At 35.1% G+C, this 22,332-nt stretch overlaps 1 protein-coding gene across 4 annotated transcripts in view; it reads left to right on the top strand.

Moving 5' to 3' along the window:
• The first annotated feature begins 14,566 nt into the window (after positions 1-14,566).
• The window catches only part of drm (odd-skipped family member drumstick), a 41,376-nt gene continuing 33,610 nt past the window's right edge, over positions 14,567-22,332 (top strand). Inside the window, exon 1 of one of the 4 annotated variants that reach the window (XM_073088791.1) lies at positions 14,567-14,982. The gene's annotated coding sequence lies outside the window, so the exon portion shown is untranslated. Of the gene's footprint in view, positions 14,983-18,129; positions 18,328-18,421; positions 18,658-22,332 lie in introns of those variants that run through there. The other 3 variants (XM_073088792.1, XM_073088789.1, XR_012103613.1) reach the window with 3 other exon arrangements.

The raw sequence follows: 22,332 nt of genomic DNA, 5'->3' as shown, positions 1-22,332 counted from the left end.
ATTAAGATAATTATAATATGGGGTAGTATTTAGTAGGTACTACAGATACTACCAACATAAAAGATGATGTTTCAATCATAAACGGACGAAACATTTTGATTTGCTCTGGCCGCTAAAAGAATCTGGAACCTTTGGAAAATTATCCATCCCGGCGATACCTACTATATTTCTCATTGATATTTGATTTTATTTAAGAGCTCAATCTCAACAGTAATCTCTGCCTTTTGGTAGATAGGTAGTAGGTACTTATAATTATTATTATGTTAAGGACAGGTGCCTGATTGTATTATTATAATTATGTTTTATTGATTTTCCACCGAAAATTTAAGTTGATTGTTTCTTTTATAAGTGTTAAAAAGAAATTGCACTGTTAAATTTCAGCAGGTTCCATTAGAATATATCTTTTTAAGATAACAATATTATTTTTAAAATATTTGGTAATAAATTTTGTGAAAAATTAAACTATTTTTCTTACTTTATTCTTTAATTTACTTGACGTTTTTAATAGTCTTCTAGTAGTCCCAGTATCCCATAAAAGCTTCATCGAAATTAATTTGGTAATAATACGAGTATCATGTAGGTAGTTACAGAAGAATCCTAACTGTAAGTATAATTAAGTACCTTATTACTGAAACTTCCATCATTTTTAACTCAAATACGGTACTCGTACCTACTAAGTTACATCTTGTAAGTTAGGTAGGAACATAATTATGCGTAGTAAGTTCCAAATACTATTCCAAAAATAGCACATTTAGATTTTACAACAAAAAACTTTTTCAACATTGGTCAGACTAATCGTTTTTATTTGACTTGCTATATTTGTCGAAATCGTAAATGTGGAGGTGGCACCCATATTTTAAAACTATACTTTAGAACGCTACGTGTATAAAATATACGTGTATAAATAGAAATTGTAAACTGCAGGTACCTAATACGTCGTTACCAATAATCATAATATTGAAGTTATTTCAATAAGATTAATGTATTCCCTTCAAATAAACGCGGTTAAGCAAGTGCTTAAGCCTAACCTTTCGTCTGATTGCAAACGAAACTTCAAAAATTCCTTAAGTAATCGATCGAACGAAAAAAGATTGACGTAAAAATCGTTGCAATTACTTCTTTGAAAGCTAATCCCGCTCAGACTAATCGTTCGTCGTGGCCGAAATATTTCGCTCTAATTAGCTGCAATAGAGTCTTCGCCCGCGGCTACGCTTGACAGGAGACGCGAAGCGCACGCTCTCTAGACAGATGGGAATTAGACAACCCTGTACCAAGAAATAATCTTGGAACTTATCATTACTACATTTTAGCTGGAAGCATACATTGCTGCGGGAACTGGAAAGATAAACGAATAATGTTTTAGAGGTAAGCAATGGATGATGTTTATAGAGTTTTACTGTTGCCATATGTGTGTGCACCTTGTCCAGTGTCGCAATCTGAAATCTGTGGGAAATGTTGTTGATTCGCTAGTTTTGAAATTATTGGCAATTTGAAAAGGATTTTTTTGAAAACTAATCTAATCTGACATCAAGATTAGAGGGCCAATCTCAATCCCTGAATTATGGTTTTATATTTCCTAGATTAAGGATTTGGTGGCATAATTGGTCTACATTTAAGTTATTAAGTAGGTATTTTATTATAAGGAGCAGCAGCCGATAGTCAGGAAATTATGTAAGTATATTTTTTAGATACATTTAAATTATAGATAGGTAGTAGTAGGTTCATAAAGGTTGCCAGTTTATCATGTGTTTTTAACACGCTTTTATTAGCTTGGGTTGTATGTAGGTATGTACGTAACAGTAACGGAATCTTTGAACCCGATTTCTATCCACTTCGAATGTTCAGTTTAATTCAAAATTTTGAAGAATTATCAAAAACCGATGACAATACACGATTTTAATAATTTTGTACCATTGTCCTTATCAACATCTTCAGGATTAACGATTTTCGACGCGAGAGAAAGCGCCTTAGGGCCAATTCAGGCAAAGTTACTAGATTGATTTTTAGTTTTGAAAAATAATAATGTAATGGTTTTTAGGATTTCGTACTCAAAGGGTAAAACGAAACCCTCCGCTGTCTGTTCGTAAGTCACAGGGCTTTATCTCCTAAACCGTAATAGATAGACACTTGATTTTTTTACAGACGATGCATAATGATGGTCGATTTAACAAAAAATACAAAAAAATAATAAAATTTTAGTTTTTTGAACTATATTTATTAATACCTAGAAGGTAAGTACAATTCATCATAGGCAGTTACGTGCTATCAAATCTGGCTATTGGCATATCGGTACCTATTACATAGGTACACCATGCGCATAGTCCATGTGAGTGGCACGTACCTAGCAGAGTAAGCGTAGGATAGCTACGTATAGTTTTTATCAATGAAAGTTGACTTTGATATAATAAGCTAAGCACTTAAATTGTGGGGTATCTACGTAAGATTTAATATAGACCTGTGAATGTAAAATCAAGGATCAAGTAGTCCTACTACAACAGGCCTGTACAAGTCTGTGCCAACTACCTATGCTTTTTTGTTGGATATTAACCTACAGTTAAATAGTCTAGCAGTTAGAACCTCGGTCTCTCAATCGGGAGGTCTTAGGTTAGAACGGATTCAGTAGGTGATAGAATCCTAAGGATAGTCCTTGGTACATTTCTCTGATATTCTATATCTATGAATGTGTTTATTAGAAATTAATTATCACTTGGAATCCTATTTGCCTGAAAGTTCTCAAGGGTGTGTGAAGTCCAGCAACCAGCACTTGGCCACCAGCACTGTGACAGTAACGGGTTGACGACGACCTACAGTTGTAATATCCGTAAGTATTATTTAGTATCTACTACTTACTACGTAAATAAAAATGTAAAGGTATTACCGACTTAACTAAAACATTAATATAATTACATAATCGGTCCATAAGTCTAGTAGGCACACTAGCATTGCTAAAAACCCTTTGCAATCTTTAAACATAATTTTGTGGGGTACATCTTAGCAGCTAAGCTGTAGGCTGATGTACCTAATCTATGTCGGTCTCCATGGAACAATCTGAAATACCGACACCGTGTGTGGGTGTGCTTCGTTTAACGAAAGAGCGGCAGTCCATCAGGAGGGACGGAGAGCACGATAGTCGGTGCGAGCGAGACGGGAGAATACGCAGCCCGTGGGAAATGCACAGTAGTGGTCAGATCAGACTGCGCGCGCGCCGGCCCAGTGCACGTATTATTGTAGTTGGATCTCCGCTGCTTACAACGGCTTATGAGATTATGTTCGGGCGTGGGAGGACGTTTTTATGCTGATGGCATAAGCATCAATTTCCAATTCGACCATGTCGGCTGTTCGGTTGTTAATCTTGCACCGAACGTATAGGTACGCGGCGAGCATAATGCGGCATAAGCGGTGGATTTTTTTAGCGATCGATTGAGTTGGTTTTGCGGCAAGCGAAACCGTCGGTCGGGATGCAAATGCGATGTTTGTTCCTCGGCGAGTGCCTAGCCGTCTCTTATATTTATTCAAATTAGTTCAGTCGTTTTATTTTCCAAACTCTGATAAAATAATAAATTAAATTTTATACCTACTGATAATTAAACATAACAAATGTACAGGATATGATTAGTAGGTAGAGTATTTTATAAAGACAACTAAAATTATATATCTAGGCCCTAAATATTAAAAAGATATTACGTCCTTGTTTATCACTTTTTACATAAGAACGAGAACTTAATTCAGGATGGACAGAAGTTTCAACAGAAATCATAATATATTTTTGACCTAAGTCATTGTTATGTTACATAATAATTTCAAACAGCTATTCAAATTTAGCTATTTCACGCACCTATTCAAAGAGAAAACCTCAAGAAGATTTCAGTTCCAACTTAAACAATTATCTTCTTTTAATAATGCAAACTACCTAAAATGAATAGGTACCTATATGTTGACGACAAATATAAACCTTATATGTCATCTATTTAAATTTTAAAGCATGGTTAGCAGATATAGCCTATCTACCGACGTAATGGATCCAGGGCCCGATACAATCAATGTACCGAATATGCTAATATCACGTAAGCATACATGCTCCACACATCGCGGCTGCAAAAATGTTAAAAAACTCACATTGCCCGCCCCGCGGTCGACAACAATGGCCTATAATTCGTATCGTCATCCCACGCGCCGCACCGCTTCGACACATTCAATTAAAGGAAAACAACCCGAATATTTATATTTATCTTCTAACATTTACACGGTAATGCGTTTCCATCGGTTGAACATCTCAGATTTTTTTATTTTGCACATAGGATACATAATGGATTGGTTTCTGACATTGCAGTTTACAGTAGGATAAAAAGGTCTTATTCAATTATTTAATTGAGAATGTTGTTGTACGATCGGTAAAATTAATTATGGTACAAAAATGTACGCAAAAGAGTTTTACTTTCATAGTACCTGCCAACCTACTTACCTACTATTACCTGTAATGCATTAAAATATATCTTTTGAATAGGGCTCGATCTAGACATCTAGCCGCTCCGGGCAAGAACAATCTTTGCCGCCCTTTAATGACACCTGACATGTCACTGACACTGACATGACATTGATGACGTGTTCATTGTTAACACTTTACAGGTTAGGAACCATGAATTGCGTAGTGGATTTGTGCCGCCCGGTGCAAAAGTTGAATTTGCCGTCCTCTATAAGAATGTCAGTGAAAAACAAGGAGGCGCTCGCAATTTTGCCGTTCGGGTCCAGCTTATAAAGCATCTGTATTCAATAGGTTCCCATCCATTCCCATCTGGAATTTATAAAAAAAATATGATTTTCATTTTCAAATTTATTTACATATAACACGGGTAGCTTAATGTCATAAAAATCACGCCTAGCATACAATATATAATTAGGTATCACCTATATTAAATAGGTTATACCCAATTATATATTGTTGTACCTATATCAAAACCGTTACATACAATTTTAATATAAATAAGTACTAAGAGATTCTTCATTATAATGGAAAAGATGTTACAACGAGAATTATCCTGCTACGATCTGAGATAGGAGTTGCTCCGTAAACCGCCTCAATCACGTTCCTTTTTAGGTGACTACGGGAACGTTGTAAATAATATTCAAGCAATATCTCCGATCGAATCTTTACATTATATACAAGTACAATGCTTTCAAGGGACAATAGTTGGATCGAACAACAGTGGGCCGGTCATATCGCTTACATATCTTAATTAGGCCTCACAACGCGACCAATATCGTTTTTTTACATCCGCCCGCCTGTGCGACCGTGACGAATATTTGTATAGACGTACAAATCGACTTTCTAACTCCACAATTTAATTTGGCGTCTATTTCCAATGTCCAAGGTTCAATAACTCAGTACCGTCTGTAAATAAAACTTGGTCGTTCGAGAGATGCGACGATAATTAGAAGAACCGCTGAGTTTTTCACTTGGAGAGTTGAATCGCATGCTATTCCGAATGCTAATGACAGAGTTATGAATGAACACTCGTTATACTAAACGAATTGCGCCCATTTGTTACGTTTGATGTGCAATGGAGTGATGGGTGGAGCTGTTTACTATTCTAAATGTAATATTTTTGAAATAATACGTTACCTATCTACTTTATTTTGATTTTTAGTATTTTATTATTGTAATAAAAAACAAGTTAATTGTAAATTATTTCTAATTAAGTAATATTGTTAATTTTTGACATTTTTTAATATAACTATAAAATATTATTTAGTATGTATGTAGGTGCTCAAGCTGTACGCACCTGTAATTGAGGTGGCACTTAAAAATCTCTCAATGTTTTATCAAAATAATTTGTATGCATCAGTTCACCTTGTTGGTGCGACTTTTCAATAAAATTAAATAAATAAATAAAGAGGTTAGACAATTCATGTGGAGTGGAAAGTAAAATGTGTGTGCTTAACTTCTTGTCTAACTAACTAACATGCCTAACACCGTCTATGAAAGTAGGTAGGTAGACATTTAATATACATACATAAACCCATGGATATATTTTGTCATGCTTTGCAATATAATACGTATATCCTATAAATTATCAACTAGCATCCCTAACGGCAAAAATTGATAGGATATCTGCCCACTGAGACTTCTCGCATATAAAAGACATCAACGCGCTACCGTTCTATGTAGAGCATTCCAAGTATTAATTATTAAATATCGATTGTGGCGAGCATTCATCGCCTTTGCATTACAAGATCGTGTTCCTTTGTGAGGGCTAGAATAAAAATAGCAACGATGTAGTTTCAGCTTACTGATCGTCTAGGCAGCCATAAAATCTTAAGCGTGAGGTACCCTGCCGAGTCCTTATAAACAAAGTGCCTCTGTGCATATCTTTATTTGCATTTGTTGTTTTATTACCCCGAGATCGCTAGGATGCTTCTTGAATGTTTAACAGTTGAAGCCATAATTTAAAGGTGTTTATTTTTAGGTTGCCTGATTAAGGTACGCTGATAGTGGCGCCAATACGCTTGTATTAAACAAGTGTCACCCTTTACATCGTGCAGGTAAATAAAATTTATAAGAACGGTAAGATTTATAAATACTTACAATGTTTAAGCGAATTGTGTATTAGTTCGATATATTTGTTGATGGCATTAATGGTCTATCAGATGCCATTATCTATCTGACGATCTGTTGCGTATGAGGTTTCAATGATTGTTCAAATTCCCTTCACATTAGGTTCATGGATTTCCGTTTCATGAATGCCATGGACTCAGCTATTGTTAACGTGAAATAATTCTGGCATCTCGGTGGACGATTTTGGATGCTGAATGAGACGTTTATTTAAATCCTCAGGAGTGTCAACGCATTAATTATGGAGCTGATTATATACCTAAGTATTTTATCCATTAGCGGCAGTAACCGGTCCACTGGCTTAAATCTATTACTCTAAGTAGTATTGGATTTGCTAATGAAATCTCATAAACAATAAGTTTAACCTTAACACTGTTAAGTATAAAAATATGTACCTAGAACCTTGAAGGTGGTAGAACCCTTTGCGGTTCGACTCCGGCGGCACCATCGCCACACCCATTTCTGCCTCATAACAGCAGTGTTAAACGCATGGGCGACAAGCCACTTACCATCAGGTGGACTGCATGCTCGTCTGCTATTCCTATAATATAAAAAAAATATATATTTTGTATGGTTCAAGTCAACTAATACCTGCTATATTTGTACTTGTATATCAACTAAAGCTACATTTTTTTTTATTGTTTAATCTAACGATTAGGCAGACGTGCTACCTAATGGAAAGTAGTCAACGCCGCCTATGGACATTTGCAACACCAGGAGAGTCGCCAATGCTTCGTCGGCTTTGTATGAGAGCTCTTTTTTGCGCCTTTTTTGAAGAGCTCCATAGCGCTATATAACTTAATTCCCTCAACTAAAATTCTATAACACTAGTTATACCGAAGTAGGGTCCGGCGCTCCGTTCCCACGGCGAGGCGCCCGCGGCGGTGCGCTGAAACACGCCGCGTACTCTGAAACTCGAACGTTCAACAATTACCCGGTGAAAGAACTGTCATGCTGTCTTGTCTAGGCTTTGCCTATTTACTGGGTTGTGCTTTTGTGCTTTAAGATCTTTATACTTATATCTGTCTATATTTTTCATGATTTTGTAATGTATAATCCTTAGATTGGTGGTATTGATATCATATTGAAATTGTTTTGGTAAAAAAATGTGTAACACCAGTATATTCAAATTCAAATTATTTTGTAATAGCTTCTTTTTTTTCTTTTACTTTAAATTATTTAGGAAGACATTAGAAAATTTAGGTAGAACGACTTAAATTTTAATATACGCTCTCAGAAGTTTATATGATAAATACGCAAGATGAAAGATGACATAAGAAGAATTAAGACATTTATTTTTCATTTCGTTTTATTGTACTCATTTTATTAAAACATATAGAAGTAATTAACAAAGAAACACTAATGGCATTAATATAGGTACGACTACGACTAAATGAAATACGATCATAAATCCAATTGGGTGCAACCATGGTTTCTTTACTATTGTGCAACCATCTCTAAATGGTAAATTAAAATACTAATTGTATCGATAATATCGAAGTCTATTGAGAAAGATTATTTTAAAACAGTCAGTAAAGAGCCAAAGTAAATTTCGTGTATGCAACAACTTTCATTTAGTTACAAATATCTGACCATAGAATTATACGTTCTTATGACTTTCTCTAACCCACCAATAAATGTGGTAAAGTTGGTATTAGTGCGAAACGTATAATTAAGGCGGTAAACGCAGGTCATATTAGTCGGCGAGTGTAACAACATAGTAAAACTGAACCCTACCGTAAAACATCCGTAACGAAATGATCGGCCGACTAGCAATAACTCCGGGTTTCACTAACTCACGTTGAGAGCCATCGTCGGCGAAACCATACTTACCTAAGTACTGGAATTATTACTATTGTGAGGGCATTACTCCTACCATTCTTCAAGCATCGGCACGAGATGAATGGTCGTGGTTCTATACATGTTGAGGCTTGTACAATGGTTTGCCTGTCCTCCTATTATACTGGCGGCAGACCTTTATGCGCGGACGTCACACGATAAAGGGGGGTATAAATAAGCGGGCGCATACGTCATGTATGCCCAGAGACGGCTGCGTCAATGCGCGCCGTTATGGCCCTATATTATAGGTACACGGTCCCTTAATTTATTCTTGTGTCTGAAGGAATGACACGTTTTGGGTTGGCCTGTCTAATGAAAGTTGGAATTATGGCGAATGGATCAAGGGTTGCGTACTACTTTTAAAGATCATTTAATATATCTACTCGTATTTATTTGATAATCTAGGGCAAAGGTGACACTTACAAAACGTAAAAACTCATACTAAAAGTACTGCCCTTAGTATAAGTTTCTACGTTTTGACAAAAATCAACGGTTTTGTATTTGTTTACGTATTTGCCCATACATTTCCAATCAGCGCCGCTAGCGGATTGTATCAGAACTGATTGGAAATATACGGGAAATACGTAAACAAAAAAAAAATAGTATTTTTTTTCAAAACGTAAAAACTCATACTAAGGGTACAGAAACTATAAGGAACAAAGCAGACGCGTCTAAATGGCTTAGTTGCTAAACATTGTAATCAACTAGTCTTTACGTTCTATCTCTTAATATTTTTGATATTACAGCTGTAGCAAGCTGTAGCTGACATTAAGCTGGAAGTACAAAATTTAAGTAAGAATTAGACCAAATGCGTATTATGACGACCCGCGTGGCGAAGCGGCCACAATACCGGTCTGACGCGCAAGGGGTCCCGGGTTCGATCCCCGGCCAGACAGATCTAAATGATGAATTTAGATTTCTGTTTCTGGATCTGGGTGTTTGTGTATTTGTCTATGTGTGTTTCCACGGCACCCACGACACAGGGAATCCTAGTGTGGGGCTGTGAGTGTAGAAAGCGTTTATTTATTATTTAATATTCAAAGGAGAATGCCCATTCTTGGTACTGATTTTTCTCATGCGTCAAAATGAAAGTAATATTAAAATTATTTTTTGATTTTTTTACTTAATTTGTCAATCAGAATAGTTTCTTTAAACAGGGGATTCCATTTAAGATAAAATAAGTCGAAATGTTGATTGTTGTTCTTAAAAATTAAAATGGCGGAATTTTATACTCGGAATTCAATAAGATCTATTAGTGTTTTGACTTATGATTTTTCTCATGTATCAAAATGAAAGTAATATTAAAATTAATTTTTGATTTTTTTACATTGTTTGTCGATCAGAATAGTTTCTTTGAACAAGGGGGTTCCATTTAAGATAAAATAAGACGAAATGTTGATTGTTGTTCTTAAAAATTAAAATGGCGGTATTTTATTCTCGGAATTCATTATTTTAGGTTTTTAGGATTATTTTAGGGTTTTTTACCTACTACCTTTAAAAGTAAATGGAATATGTTAATCGAACTACATTATAGGTACCTACTATCAGTTAAAACCGACCATCAATCTATCGTCGGATATTTTCGATTTTGAGGTTATGTAACATTTCGGTAAATAACTTCAGAACCCGGGTGATCATGTAAAAATAATTATTGGTGGTAGTATTTGCTTAATTATACATCGTCCACAACAAGTTTCAATTTGATGCAACTCTGGACGGCGGTCCATACTTTCATGGGCATTGTCCTTTAGCGTAACCCAGTTAAAACGTACAACATAACTTATAACAACTAGTAAATCATAACTTAGCAGGCAAACAATTTACTGTTTTGACTTTCATTGCTGGTAGAGCCTCTCTATATAATTATCGACGTTACGCTGACTACTGTAACCTGTAACATCTATTGAATACTGTGTTCTTCCACCTTTTTCATTTAATTAGTGTGTTAGTTATATATGTATAATCCACTGGTATTATAAATCCATTATGTTCCCGTAATACTAAAAACTTACTTAAAAAGCTCATTGTAAGTGCTAATAAAAATAAGTCAATATATTAAATTTTATTTACTTGCTGGATACTAAAACTTGGGCAAGTTTAGTTGTCTGTGGTTAATACTGAAACAGGTCATTTATTACAGTTGAGTCACTAGATATTTGAAAAGGATATCCTGTAGATACTTTTTCACATGGAATGATTCAAGGTCTAAAAATGTATGATGGGTACCCGCCTATTGTGAAATATTGCGAAATGATGTAAGTAGATAAAACATTATAACTTAATGTAGGTACAGATTCATACATTATTACATTGTAGTATGATCAGTCATGATCAGTCTTAAAATATCGGATGGGAAATCGGATCTCTTCGAAAATGTATAATAAAATTGATTTTATTTCCTTAAATTAGGTTCAACAGCCACACCTATTTTCGTTTTTTAATTTTGTAAGCAACTGAGTTTTCAGGCGTAGCAATGCATTTGAATTGATTTCGAGATCCCTTGTCCTATCTGATACCTATCTATCTGTTATAGATATCCATGAGCGATGATTTTGACTATTTAACATAATTATGATATATTCGACGATTCCTGTTGAAATAGCTGTGTGAATTACAAATTATATTACTGTTAAATAGCTCATTATAGTTATCTGTTTCGTCTGCTCTATCCCGCACCTTCTTCAATTACCTAATCGTAGGTACTGAAATCAGTAAGAAAATGTCAATAACATATGAATTTTACTTTCCGAAGTCCAAAGATAACAAATGCATTACATTCAATAATTATCTTTTGAACAAAAAATGTCATTCATGCATGACCATTTATTCTTGGGCCAGATATGGGACGGCCCGCCCATCGCGGTCACCGCGTCAAAGTACCGACGCGTGTCGGTGGTCCACTACTTCGCAACAATATTTGCGAGGTGTCACCACCAACGATGAACCACAATAACAGCTAAAACCAACCCATTTAACACCAAAAAATACTTAAATTCTTAATTCGAAACGTTTACTAAACTCGAAATAAAGACTAAATTTCAGTGAGCGCGGAGTTAAACGAGGGTGGAGTTAACTTTGTTTGTTTCTTAACTTAAAGGCACCCTATCGGTTTTCCGCAGTGTTCTGAGAACGAATATTGATTCTGTTCATTTCGGCGACATCTCGCTTGGTATCTGTGTAAACCGCTTGAAACTTTGTCGGCGCCAAATAAAGACTTCCTGTGTGGCTAAGCAAAGTGGATAAATAGTTTTCCAGCGCTTACCGGATGTCTATATGTTTGTTTCCGTTACACATAAAAGAACTAGAAAATATTCCAGTTTATGTATGATGTAATATGTATGATGTAGGTACCTACACTATACAGGTTACCTTTTATACTACCTACTGATAACTTAGTTATGACTTACAGCATAACAATAGAGACGGCAAATAAGATAAGCGTGATGGGTAACAAGTTTATAGTATGCAAAAAATATATACGACGCATAGTACGTTACATGCGATGTTAATTCTAAACAGATTTTATGAGTGTATAAAACTCAATATAATTTACAGTACGACTGTCACTGAATCTGTATGCATGCATAATTTTAAAAGGCAACAAATTTGCGAGTAACTTGATACGCAATAACCCAAGATAAGACCTCGATGTACAAATAGCTCGATAACTTAGGAGTTTATGACAAATGAATGTCAAGTATTTGGGAGCTGATATCGACACCCTCACAAATGGAATGGGTCAACTATCAGATTACGGATTCGAAGATGTGTCGTTAAGTGACCACTAAATATACCTTTACGTCTTAATGTTTCTGAGTCATTATTGCACACAATATAAATGTGCGAAGATTAAACATATTTACCCGATTATTGACGGAGGAAACGTGACCAGTCGAACATTAAAAAGGAGCCTAATTAGGTAGGTTACACCTCGAGACAAAGGAAAACCAAACAGGTAGATTAAAGTTAATGATGTAGATACGAATTTACAAGCTTAACGCTGTTCAAATATTTCTGGAGTGAGAGGCGTTTATTATACTTGACGGAATATTTTACCAATAGTCGACAGTTTTGAGTACATATAGATTTTGTTTGGTTAATACACGTGAATAAATAAGTAGTCCTTCGATCTTTCGTTGATTCTTTCAGGGATTTTATAATCATGAAAACCTTTTAAGTTTTTATGACCGATGATGGTAATGTATTAGGGTTTAATTTTTTTATCATTGACTGATTGCTGTATTTGTCTTCCTATCTACCAGTTTGCTCAGAATGAAGAGGTAGGTACCATTCCTCTAAATCTAATTTGAAGAAATTTCGGGCAAGTAAGACTCATAGTGATATTTTCCTTTACTGTTAAAGCAATAGTTAAATTTTTTGCACATAGCTTAATAAAATCACTACTGTGCATGGGATTCGAACCTCGCGCCCCAACTTAGGGGGCCCCCACTGCTTAAATTGAGATCATCCATGACAAACTGGTCCACGAGGACGGTTTCTTAAGGATGTACATTTTTTATTCCAAACAAGTCGATTCTTGTATTGATACCTACAAAAAGAGGAATCATCTGGCCTTGTCCTTACCTGGTCTTCCAATGTTATGACTTATTTGTCTCGCCTCTATAGATTTATCGATATTCGAAGAATAAAATCGATTAAATCTGCATAATACATTCATTAAATAACCTGTAAATTGATTTTTTGGCATCCCCATCTGTTCTGGCGAATGGAAATAGAAACATCTGGCCTCAAGACTGATAAGGAAGGAAATAAGTTTACAAAAAACGACTTTAAAATGTTCTTGGTGACATTTCAATTATAATTTATGTAAAAAGCAAAAAATCTAGTTACCTCGAGCTGAGTAGGTAGTCATCGCATAGATTAATGCATTAAATATGTCTACCTACCATTTAATATTATGTTAATACGCAAACTTATCTGTCTGTCTGAATTTATGTTGCGAAATTATTTTGTATGGTAATTGGAACTTTCAAACAAAGTAGCTTAATTAGCATACGCTACTTGTTCGACGTTACGAGTGCTAGCAAAATGTAGGGTTATTCAAAACTTTAGTTATCCTATCATAATCATAATCTTAATCTTTATTTGCTAATTAAGGTACAATGGGTGTTAAGATAATGTATAATGTCCTCTTATTTTGCCTTTAAGGCGTGCAAATATAAAGTCAGGTATGACAAAATTATTTCCAAGATTATTTATAATATTAAGTAACAATTGTCAGATTCATACACACATAATTATTCTTTACATATAAATGTCCTATTAATGACTTTCTAGGAGAACCCGGATCAAGAAATATGGGAAAAACCAACAACGAGACAGTATTTTTGGACTCCCAGGACTAGACAGGATTCTGAATGCAGGATGCTGGACTAGATTTTGAAAACAAACCACACGCCTTTGATTTTTTAAAATCTGTTATCAGTCACTTTAAGGTTCATAATACATCACCAAATCTATATGTCTGACATTTTAGTGTAATTATTTCAAACGGGTATTTTTTGTCGCCATAAGTGATTGTTGGAATAAAAGTTCCCGCACGATATTTTAAGTAAATTTGAAAAAGGTCAATATAATAGAACTGTTTTCTAATGAAACTTTCTGTTTCTAATGAAACTTGAGAAAACCTAGTTTTCAATATGTTATAACTAACTTTTGTAAACGAATCTATGATAGGTGGATTATGATATGACGGATCGTTATTGAATTAACTGGAATATCCATTCATCCATCCTCTTCAAATTGTACAAAAAACGGACAAGTAAGGTTTTTGATAAGTCCTGATACATAATGAACTTATGTATGTAATGCCTTTGATAACAAAAACGTTATTTATCAATGAAATAAAATCAGCATCGAGCATGAATGACGTAGGCTCATAAGTAAATTTTAGCCCAAGGACGATTACGAGAGGATACCGTCATTCAGCGAAATGATGTCATATAGGTACTTTTTCATCAAGTAATTGAACAATACACTTAATTGTATATTACGATCGAACCCGAGTTGAGTAGTATATCGAGATCGAGGTACCTCCCAATAACTTATGTAGTAAAAAGTGGTATCATAATAAAACGGTCCCCGCTAACGACTGCCGGACACACGTTCGTATCACAGTCTCAACACCGTAAATTACAACATCGTTGGTCGCCATTTACATTTTTATTGTCGCCTGCATCATACAAAATGGATAAAGGCTGTAATTTAATCGGCGGACCGCAAAATTGAATTATTTATTATTCGCTTCGTTTGTAAAACACAATTATTCGGCGGCCGGGTGTCAGTTGTCGATGTCTTTTTTGTATCAGTCCGTTTCGGTGCGGTCTCCAAATTCACATATTTAAAGTTAAAATTCGCTATCATACTTTCCTGATATCTTTTACAAACGGTTGTGTCGCTCTGTTCTTTATATTGTTCGGGAGGATATTTCGATTTTATTTCGCACGTTGCAAAGCTCCAATTTTTATTATTTGTGTGTTTTCTACCCGTGTTACTTCAATTCGCGACAATGGGTAAGCATAATCTTTTCATATTTTTATTTGTCTATTATTTTATAGAACCGTAAAGTAAAGAAGCTGATACAGTCAATAAAAACTCAGTTGTTGCGAAGTTCAAATTAAGAGTTACAAAGATGTGTCACTTTTGTATTTATCTTGGAATAGACGGATTGCTGCCAATGGCTTTTGAGAGCACAGAAGGTCTTAAATTTATTTTTAATAAAGCAATATATTTATTAATAAATATTAATAACGTTATTACTCTTAAATTAGGTTATAATTATTAAATGTACCTACGAAACGAAATTAATTAGCTATAAAAGCCTTAAAATAAGAGCCTGCAGAAAATGAAACAAAGATAAAAATGGAAAGCAAACAATACCTATTTAATTCTATTAAGCCTGCAAACATTGCTAATTTACAGCAAAAAAAGGAGAAAATGTAATATTGATTCCTTTAAAGTGTATGAATATCGAACTTTCCCTTTTTAATATTTTTCAATTTCAAATATAGAAACACGTTAAATATAAGTATCACGATATAACTATCATACAATATATTTATAGAAAATTAATACTATAAATATTTAAAAGTATTTAAAAAAGGCAATAGTGACATAAAATTTACGGAGTCCGCGATAAACCAGTACACAAGAATCCATCGAGGAATCCGGTGGCAGATTGCAGATTAGTAGCATTCATCATTCCAAATATTTGCATTGAAATTCCGCTCTTTTTAATTTTAATTCCATAGAGATTTCTTGGGAAAAACGATTTCGCTTTGCTCTTTTGTACCTGACAAAAGATAAAGCTTCCAGCAATTTAAAATACATACGTAAATGCAGTATAGGTGAGCGCGGCGAGTGAAATGCGGTAGATGTAGGCAGACCTTGGTGAGCGGACTTGATTGCCAGTCGTCAATTTCGACTCGTTTTCCTTTTAACCTAGCCAAGCTTAACGGTTAATTGAACGATTATCTCTATTAGGGCACTGGCTATATTTATTCTGTCACAGCGTACTCGGTCGAGAAATCCGATAATCTCTCATGCTTCCACCGAACCGCGCTTGGACAATCGCCTCCAAATTTGACTACAATTATTGACACGCCGAAGCTAAACACTGACACAAAGACAGTAGATATACATACATACAATGGCCGAAAGAATGTAAGCCGCGACTGTACTCTTGAAAGTTCTCACAGCATCATGAGAATGCTTTTTACAATCGATATTCAAAAAAAGAATAGAATCGATGTCTCTGTTGTCAACGAACAATTCTTTCGGAGATCAACAATGTGAGTGTGCAGATGAGAAGGTATTTTAAAACGTGAAGTGTAAGCTTTATAATCGTTTGATGAAGCGTAACATTTTATTGTTCCGTCTCGGTATGAATTGCGTCACCGACTAAAAAGACAAAGCACGAACCGATCGAGTCACATTGTCGGGTTAATGATGAGCCAAAACATTATTTTTAGAAGGCGTACGGCTAGCTGGCCGACTCGCTGTATAAGGTCTACAGACGATCAGATTTGAGATACAATTCGCTTTTATGGTGCCGGTAGCGTTCTCAGGTTTTCTGATGCGATGTCAGCAATTAATACCTGTTATCCAGAGTCGATACACCGATTGAGAATGTTAAATCAGTCCAATTAATTATCCTGTTGTAGATGTCTATCTTTATTTATATTTGAATTTCTCAGAATGAATATAATATTCATCTCTGCACTGCTACCCGATTTGGATGAGACATAAATCTTCATATACGCCTTAATATTTATAAGATTTCTTGCGAAAACCTCATTTGAATGTAACCGTTAAAATAACATACAAAATTTATTCACCCAATCGTAAGTGTAAAAAAAATTGCGCTCCCCAGACATAATTGTGTCATTAAAGATACGTATTCGTCTCTTCAGAACGCTACAATAAAGTTAAATTGCAACTCAACATTGGGCAGGTTTCAAAATTGGGAAATTAGCAACGCATGTCAAACGAGCGGTGTGGTCGGCGACCATTCATTCTTCCAACAAAGACAACAGCATTCTAGTGTTGTTTTTTGCCGCCATAAAAGTTGCCGATTGTTTTTGAGCATTGTGAGCAAACATTGGGTATCAGAATGGTATTGTCCACTCGTGCCAACTATACTGCAGTCTTATGACAGCGTTATGGACTGCAAAGTGTCGGCCTACAATGACTCTATATGCTCCCCGTAGTTTGGGACAAAGAATTCCAATTTCGTAAACAATACATCCCCTAATATGTTTTGATGTTTTTGGTTATTGTCCTGATTTTGTCCCCCGTTCCGGCTGATTGGAAGCTAATGCCCGTGACAGCTTTGTACGAAATAACAGATTTGTTCAGCTTTTCATTGAATTGTCATTTGTTTGTTATATTGTTGCTAACGAGGTGTCCAGTGTCATGTGGAGTTCCGTTAGGTTTAGTGTAATGAGTTTCTGACCGAGATAATACTAGTTAAATTTTAAAGTTTAAATTTGATTTGTAGTGAAAATCTTTAATTCCTTTTCTTGGTAACATTCCTTAAATGTATAATTAAAAATGTCTCTAGTAATATTTGTGAAGAAATATTAAATTAAAAAATATATTTGTACAATTAATTTACAGCAAACATACGGTGCGCATAACAACGTCTTGTTTGTAAATGATAGTAGGTATACGGAGAGAATTGGCCACTGTCGAACAAAAGCGTAGAAGGCGGTGCGTAGCGCGGTAGCCGCGGGCGAACATAAATAACCGGCTACACCGCAAACAAGTCTCGTATTTACTACATTATTATATTTTATACATGCGCTCGCGCAGTACACGGAGGCTCTAATGCGCGGGCAACCTACATAATAACGCGAACGCGCGGAAGGCGTAACCCGGTGGCAATCTACCGTCTCGCTCGACGACGCCCCGGGCGCGCGCCTAAGCGAGACGAACAACCACAAATTTATTAAACGAAAAAAAAAACTTAACTGCTACTGCACTCCGCGTCGTCTCGACAGAACTAGATACATTTTTCCACGTTGCCGTGTGCGAGCGAGAGGCACAAAGGTGAGTAGGCGCGCGAGCGAGACGGATAGCGTTCTGCGAGGAGCGCGCGCAGCTAAACGGCCGGTCATGTGGGCGCTGCCGGTGTTGCGCACGCGCAGCTACCTCGGCGCGGTTGAGTTCCACGCTCACGCTGCGTCGTCCGGCTCGCTTAGCCCGTGTGACCTTTACTTGGTGAACTTAGGAAGCGTCGTTCGCTGTAAAACGTTCATTAGGCCCCCTTCATCCCGCGCGACGGTGGTCTTCAAACGCATCTTCGTCGGCATTGGAGTGAAAAAGATGGCAGGCGATCGGCAGGACCGTGGCTAAAGGTATTCGTAGAATGCGTGATCTGTATCGAGCGGGCGGGAGGCGGTGCGGGGCGCGGGACGCGTTCGGAAGCGGTGGCAGCTCCCATCGACTCCTGGGGTTATTCTTCCTCAGGCCACTGCTGCTCGAGCTACGTACCAGGCGAGCCTGTTTTTTCTGTCCACCGCACCGCACGCCACACACTCGTTAAGCCCGTGCCAACACGAGAAGTCGCCACTAATAAATTACTGTTTTTTACTGCACTCGAGCAGTCTACGCCGCGCAGCCGAGTAATTTATACGTAAAAATAAACATTAATCAGCAATAAACGCAGTCGTTAGCGCCCGAACACAGTGAGTACTCTACTCTTCTTTAAATTTTCTCATCGAAGCTCTCTTAATTGTACTTTAACTCTTCCAGTATAAATCGAAGTCTAAATAAGCTCAAATCCAATCTTATTTACTTAGAATATCGCCAATACAATTAAGGGAGATGTCGACCTAAACATATTTTTGTATTATTTCATGTGTGTTTATTATTTGTTCAAAATTACTTTTAACCGACTTCAATCAAAATTTCATTTCACTTATTGACTAATTATCAACTAGCAATAGTTATTCCTCAAATCCATGGTATTGTTTACAATTTACATTTCCTATAATATTCTTATTAGTATACTATCCATTGTGTACCTCGCAAGCAGATCCAAAATAAAATAATTTTTTTCATAATACTATAAAGCCATACTAGGTCAAAGGCGTCTAGTTTAATTATTACATATTTCTAAAAAATAAATTCATCTTTAATGTAATTTAGAAAAAATACTTCACAATTAAAAAAGTTCTGGCATATAATCTCCAGCGCATTTGAATAATCGGGACATTATCATGTAAATTGTGTTTAGCGCCTCTCGGCGCTTGCCATAAAAAAGATATTCGAAAAATAATGTCCTTTATAAATGTTTTTGTAACAATCATAGACACCCGTCTTAGATGCATTCAGTGTCCAATACAGTCCATTTTATAACGATTTATGGTTTATTTAACAATGAAAGAAGAATGGTTTCCGAAAAAACACGTTAAACGATTAGAATATTTGGGAACCGGCTAATATGGTGCTTTTGTTGTGCAAGAAATATTGTAGAGCACGCATCATTAGGCGCACTTTTTGACACCTTTTACAAAATTCCCATGAGATTTGTGGACATTGAGGATCCCTTTTGAAAAACAGAAGATTCTATTACCCATTTTTCAATGAGTCAGGTAATACGTTATGTAGTATATTAAAATAGTTTCAATTGTTATGCATAAAATATGTTTTTACTTGAAAGTCAATTAATTGTAAAGTAAAGTAACTCTTGATTAGTCCAAAACCACAAATATCTTAATTAGGCAGGTTCGTTAAGAGCAAGATTAATAATTTGTCATGAACTGGAACATAAAAAGTCAATATAAATAATTAAACTTAAACCGAAATAAGTTCAGTATGCTTTTCAAATGTTGACAACAATTAGATAAATATCGATCAATTGAATTTATTGTAAGCTGTTTATTAAGATTATATTTATTTATCTAATTACTTCGATCTTTTTCTACAAAATACAAAATTAAAATATTTACGCAAATTTTCGGTCCTGGAAAGTAAATAATTTGGCAAAATGACTTCTTTAACCGTTCTGTGTAAATAACACCCAAACATCGTAAGGCCCGAGGCTTTAAACGAATTTACATCCGTAATTACTGACAAAGTGGGCCGTATAGGCCGAGAGCAAGCAATTTTAAAAAGTGTTTGTCAAGAACTTTGCCATTTTGTCATCAATCACGATTTAATAATATGTTGAATTAAAAATTAAAAAAATAAATTTAGTTTTTACATTTGTAGCTACTAAATGTATTTACTGAAGTAAAAATCATAATTTATTACACAAGGTTTAAAACAATACTTTGCACGTAAAATTTTTATTTCAAAAAATCAGTCAAGAAAAAGCGTCTTAATAAGTTTCTTATCTAAAAGCTTTGAATATAACGTGAAGGTGAATTAATAAGAACCAAATGACTAATTTATTGCAAGCTTCTGGTGTATAGCGTATTGCGGTAGCTTATTTCATGCGCCCACGCTGAGCCGTTGAAATTTATCGCTTGTGATCGCTAATAAAACAATTAAAGATAATAATTGAACCGACCTTTTTAAGTAATACGATTATACAAGCATATCAGAGTACTAATTACATCAGTGTATTTATTAAGTAACCTATAATTTGTAAATAATAGCTTTACCAAATGAATAATTAAGATATAAATAGGAGCTTATTGATATACAATTATAGATTAATTAAGAGTTCTTTATTTATTTAATTTTCAAATAGGAAAAGTTCCCTTATAAGTTCACAGATTTTTATAAACAACAATCTACATTATTTAATTATAAATTCAACAAATAAAAATATATAAAATAATAAATAACGATTTATATTAATTAGGAGCTTATTAAAGCTCCTAGTCTATAAACGTATTACGGTAGCAGGAACATTACACACCTTTTTCGGACTCCATTTAATATTTGTGATTAGTATTGTGATTTTTGACGCTCACGTATAGTTTTATAGGGTGTTTTATTATAATATTTAGACGAATAGTCTCATAATTTCTTATAACGTCTCATATTTTCCGACTCAAATTTAAACTAAAAATTTACACACTAGAAAATAATAATAATGAATTTATATCACATGATATAAATTTTCTTTGTTATCTGTTTCTTTGTTTATCTCTTACAATGAAAAGTTCCAGTAATTATTTTCTATTATACTAGCTGACCCGGCAAAAGTTGTATTGCCATATATATTAAATTAAAAAAATGTTAAGGGTGAACAACCCGTATCACTTAGGGCTATGAATAATAGATAGTAGCCGATTCTCAGACCTACTGAATATGCATTTCAAATTTGATGAAAATCGGTAAAGCCGTTTCGGAGGAGTACGGTAACTAACATTGTGACACGAGAATTTTATATATAAGAAGATAATCTTTATTATTAGGTTTATTATTAGGTTACGTACGTACTTACCATGTAAAAAAGCCTTTAAGTCGCTCGTTTGATAGAGCGATATATCTCGCACATGTACTCTAGTGCAGAGCCTAATTAATTTCACTGCATTTAGTAATTTGTGTAATGTAACGGATTCGTATACTTATATCCTAATTATGTTATTTGTGAATGACGGCATGCGTTGGAAAATTGTATGCAAACTACGGAATTTCATGCGATAATCCATAGTGTATCAAACATTTAAAAAAAACTACAGTTTCCTCCCCTATTAGGATTTTTATCCTATTATTAATTTCTATTCTATGAAGGTGGTAGAACCCTTTGTGGTTCGACTCCGGCGGCACCACCGCCACACCTATTTCTGCCTAATAACAGCAGTGTTAGGCGCTGCTGTGTCCCGTTTGAAGGGTGTGTTAAGGGAGACATACTTTTTCGAGGCGTTCCAACTTAGTCCTCAGGGGTAGCGGCGCATCTGTAGCCGGTAGGAATATCTAATTCTATCTGGGGTTGATTACAGATGTCCATGGGCGGCAGTAGCCACTTATCATCAGATGGACTGCATGCTCGTCTTCTACTCCTATATTACAAAAAAAAAAAAAAACCAATCCTACCTTATATCTACAGTATCTACGTTTTAAAACGTTGTCACTTTACAATAAGTTGGACATTTATTTAATGGGAATAATTAATTTTATATTTGCATTTGAAAGGTAGCCGATAGGTATCGCGAACATTGGTAATTAATTAAGATACAAAGATTCAGTTTTATGGCCTGCTGTTTGTTGAATAAACAAATTTGTTATAGCTTGAACTTACAATGTTGATACTTATATATTATACCTTGGTATAATATACAAGATATACATTAACTAAGCTTTGAATTATTTTATCATATTCCTGAATTTAATATGAATTCTCGCCTTACAATTTGGCTACAACCCTATTTATGACTCTATGTGTAGGAATTTTCTCTATAGAA

Source organism: Epargyreus clarus, unplaced genomic scaffold, assembly GCF_041222505.1.
Source record: "Epargyreus clarus isolate Ecla_fem2 unplaced genomic scaffold, WU_Ecla_fem_2.2 ptg000027l, whole genome shotgun sequence".
NCBI classification, from domain to species: domain Eukaryota; kingdom Metazoa; phylum Arthropoda; class Insecta; order Lepidoptera; family Hesperiidae; genus Epargyreus; species Epargyreus clarus.
The sequence above is the reverse complement of the archived record's forward strand: the minus strand, read 5'-3'. Positions and strand labels throughout refer to the sequence as shown.